Here is a 5,047-nt window from a genome sequence, read left to right as displayed (position 1 = left end):
TTCTGCACATCGTCATTTTATCATAAAGTGTCTGACTAAAACTAAAACTGCGGCCCGCGGAAAATTTTGAAACTTGAAATTAGGCCCGCGACAACCAATTGCCTGCCGATCCCTGTCCTAGAGGGAACACACTAATTTAAACTACCTCTAATGTTTATGAATTTAATCTGAAAAATGCAGTTATGTTAATACATCAAAAATGGAATGTTGAGGTACGAGTGATAACTGTATACAAGGCAATTTAATTTGCTCCACACCCCCTATGACTCTTTATGTCTTGCCACTTGTGTGAACCAAGAAAACATTCATTAAACGGTAGGAATTTTTATAGGTAGTTTTAAATATTGAGTACTTTCAATTGCAGCAAATTTGCAAAAAAAAAAGTACCAAATATTTTGATGACGTCATTAACTTTACTTTGTGTAGTTTTGAAGCTTAAACTTGTAAAAAAAAAAAACAAAATTGCTGTCTAAGCCTATGACAAATTCACTTTTTTTATTTTCTAAAATCTTATTATAATCATATCTGAAATAAAACAATAGAATAATACTTAACATTTCCCTATGTTATCAAAATTATAGAAATATTTTTTGTTAACATAAAGTTACAATTTTAAATTCAAACACAAATTAAAAAAAAATGATTTTTAAAAAATTTCTTTTATAGCTTATTGATGAATTTAATTCATAAAAAATTTTGAACTAGTTATACATGAGTTATGTACTTCAATAAAAGCTACCTTTTTATAGTTTGAAATAAAGTTAACAGGGTGGGTTTGATAAAAAGTTTGATTAACTTCAAAACTATAGTTATATATATATATACAAATAAAGTTCTTAAAAAATTAATTTATGCTTCTGCACTACCTAATTCTTGAAAAACTATCTATCTTTGTATTTATTTTTAATTATGTTATACTTACTTGACTTCCTAAAAAAAAAAGCCTATAAATTTTGTTTTATTGAAAACTGTTTGTTTGAATGAGACTTGTACAGTTTTTGGCTTTGACAAATATTGAAAAATTTTTAATTGTTAAACATTTTGTTTAGCTCATTTTAAGTTAAAATAAGTTTTTTATGTTTTCAAAAATTCAAAAACTTAAAAACTATTTAAGATAAATATAATTTTTTCGCAGTAAATTAAAAACGCATACTTAAATAATCTTTTAGGTAAGTTCGCCTATATCTACTAATTTTTTTGACTTTTTAAAACTTTATCTTTCGTATATAGGTGTTAAAATTAAAATTAGTAGTTATAAAGTATCAAACTCGAAAACACTGTTAGAAAAATAACACCAGTTTTTTATTTGACTGAAATTGTAATACTTGATTTAAATTTTTAATTAGTACTCTCTCTAAAAATAAGTTTTTATCATTAACAAAGTTTGTTAATTTTTATTTTCTTTGACAAAACAAATCAATGCGACTAGAAAAAACACTTAAATCTTAGAATAAGTCATAAACTTTTTCTGATTGAAGTATTTTTATTTAAATTGTAAGTTTTCAATTTTGATTTTTGGAGCTTTTTTTTATTAGCTTAGCATTTTTGTTTAAATTCAAAGCAATAGTAAAATAACCTTTTAACAGTCTCAAACCATATCTTACAAAGCACACACCAATTATATAAAATTAAATGCATAATTAAAAATAGGGAAAGCATAAATTTCTTCAAAAATAGTTGTTCTGCAGATTAATGCTTTAAATTCACTTTCTAAAATTTTCAACAGTTACCAAAAAAAAAAATTTCTAAAAATTTTAACAATTTTTACAAAAGTTTTGGTTGCTGACAACACTTTAAGCAAATATTACAATTGTATGATTTTAATTATTCGTGAGCTTTAATTTTATGTGTTGTATACATTGCTTTTGTTTGAATAATTTTTATAGCAAACTTGACAACTAAAGAAACTTTTACGTAAATATTAAGCGAAACATGTTTTCACAAAATGGTTTATTGCAGTAAAATTTATTTATTTCATATAAAACTTAAAATAGTTAAACCTTAACTTTAAAATTTAATCTTTTAACTTTTTACAAATTTTTAATAAAATTTGAATATATTTTTGAATGGAATGCATTAGTTTTTTCGAATAAGGACATAACTCTCATACCTTGATTATTTTTTTCATCTCTAAAACAATAGCTTTCAAACATGACCACTACAATTAAAGATATAAAAAGATCAAAACTAAAAAAAAAAATCAAATAGGTATACAATTTTTAGAACATTTAATAACTAACAAACAAGACTAATAATTTATAACTGACTTTTATATATTTCATCTAAATTAATAGTTTATTAGCATTGTTTTAATAAAGTTACTAAATAAAGTTTGCGTAAGTCAGCGAGGCCTTACATTTTATCCACGGATATTGCAGAACTAAAAAAGCTCGAAAGTAGCTGCTTTAGTAGTTATTGAGACAATTTTAAAAACTAAGTGTAAGAAGTTGTAATACATACATTTTTATACAAAAAACGCACAATATCCATAATACAATTTTTAGCCATGGATGACTGAGCAAATAGACCAATAAAAACAAACAGGATCATACATGTACATACGACAACATGTCTGAAGAATTTAAGTTGTTTTTATTAGAAATCCTTGTCCAGTCTGATTTTGTTAAGTGAAAAACAACTCACTTATGATAACCTTTATTTAAGAGTATCTAAAATTTTAGTCAGAGTGTTAAGTATTTATGCCATAACGTCAAAAACTGTTTTTGTCTAAGAACTTTATTATTGTCACATATTTAAATATTTTAAGTCATATACCTTAAAATTTTCCAAGCTACCGCACATTTAGTAGTGAAAACTTGTTACTATTGATTTTTTTTCAGCATCAAACAAATTTAATTTGTTCTGTATGTTTGTAACATAGCAATACTTTATTTATTTATAATTTATACAGAAATCTAAGACAGAATTCATTCAAAAACATATTTATTAAAACAAACAACAAATAAAATCGATCTTGGCTAACGCTTTTTAACTACTTCTGTTAGCAACTAATTTTAAGATTAAGTTTTGAGTAAATAAATATTTATAGATGTCATCAGAAAAACAATCTATTATTACTAATTAGCATAATTAACCAAAAATTAGTTAGACATTCATAATTCATAACTACATATTTGAAAATATTTAAACAGTAATTAAACTAAGATAAGCAACAATGAAAAAAAAAAAACAATAAATTAAGCGGAAAAAATTCAAATAAAACAAAATAAAATCTAAAATTTTATTTTATTTTGATTTATAACAACTTATAAAGATTAGAGTTATGAACGTATTGTTGCTAGCACAAGTTAGGTTTGAACGTTTTTATAAATAAAGATCCTAAAACGTTTAGGTGATAATCATTACGAGCTTTACTTATAATTGAAAAATTACTATCACTATAATTCCTTGCACAATCTAAATTGTTTAGTAAGTGTTCTGCAATCGCCGATGATCTGTTAGATGGTTTTTTCAAATCCGTGTCCATCCAACTTCTGAGGAATTTAAAAATATGTTGGTCTGTTCTAATATGAAATCTCTGGGACTTTCTGCCGATGTACACATTGTCACAGTGGTATTTGTACTTATAAATGACTTTACTTTTTTTCGAGATCGGCAGTATGATCTTTATAAATTACATTTAAGGGCCTTCTGGTAATCATTAATTTTTAACTACACTCCAAAAAGAAGTATATCTAAATGTATTTAAGAAATTAATTATATTAAATTAAGTTGAAGTAACAAATTCAGTTGAAAAACCAAAAAAGGTGTTCAAAGTTATAAATATTTTTACAAAATAAAATAAAAAAACTGATAATCGACCTTTTTTAAAGTAATTATAGTTAAACTATTATTAACAGTAAAAAAGTATTACCAGTTGTAGTTTTAATTGTTCATTAGTGTATACTTTTAAATTAAAGTGAAAATTACTGTTTTAAGCTATCGTGAGTAAAAAAATTAAAACTTATTTTTAAATTAAAGTTATACTAAATGATGCCTAACTACAAAGTTAAATTCACATTAAACAACAAATTATTTTTCTTTTACTTAACGACGATTATTAAAGTCTTATCGTGTATAAGACATAAACAGACTTTTATAAACACTAAAACAGATGTTCTTGTGCTAAAACTTTATTTCAACTAACGGCGTTTCACTGCTCTCAAATAAATTTAAGAACAGATCTACGGAGTCTATAAAATGTTAACACACATTAGAAAAAAAGCAGAAAAAAGCATGTATAATTATGTATAGTGTTTATCTAGGTAGTTTGCTTAGTTGAGAGCAGTGAAACGCCGTTAGTTGAAATAAAGTTTTAGCACAAGAACATCTGTGATATACATTCCGATAAGCTTAGCTTATCAGGATCTCCAGGATTTAACGCCTTATAACGTTACATCTTATAAACACTAAAACAGTAAATTTTATTATAATCTTGTAAATGTAAATTTTTTTTGATCGTAAAGTCACAACAATGAAAGAATTTAGTTAATTTTAGTTTAAATTATTACTAACGTTGTGTAGAGGACTTATGCAATTTTTCATAAATAATAAACAAGTAACTTTGCTGGAATCAAGTTCCAAAGCAAATTCTTGATTTCTATGGTGACGTCAAAATAACAAAAGAACCAAGTTGATTTTTATTTCTATCGGTACTAACATCGTGCAGAGGCCGTTTACAAATTTCAAGAACAGTTAACAAGTAACTTTACTGAAATCGTGTTCCATATTACTTTACACTTTTCACTGCGTGAAGGTTTTTTTATTGTTGCAGTATTGCAGATACTTGCTTTAGGATTTGAGCTTCATTGTTTTTCCCACAATTTATGGTTTTTAGTGTTGAGATTTCAAGCTTGTGAGTTTTTGCCAAATGACTTGTCACCAAGGGATTTTTTTTTGTTTAATAGAATGTTTTTATTTATTTTTTGGTTAGTTTTAAAGGGGCAGGTAGGGATACAGGTATATTGACCTTAAAAAAACGTTTATCTTTGTAGAGGTAAAAGTAAGTCTGGTTTTTCTAGCATAGAAAATTTTTTTTTTTGAATTT

The sequence above is a fragment of the Thalia democratica genome, chromosome 8, assembly GCF_965202585.1.
Source record: "Thalia democratica chromosome 8, ktThaDemo2.hap1.1, whole genome shotgun sequence".
In the NCBI taxonomy this organism is placed as follows: Eukaryota; Metazoa; Chordata; class Thaliacea; order Salpida; family Salpidae; genus Thalia; species Thalia democratica.
The sequence above is the reverse complement of the archived record's forward strand: the minus strand, read 5'-3'. Positions refer to the sequence as shown.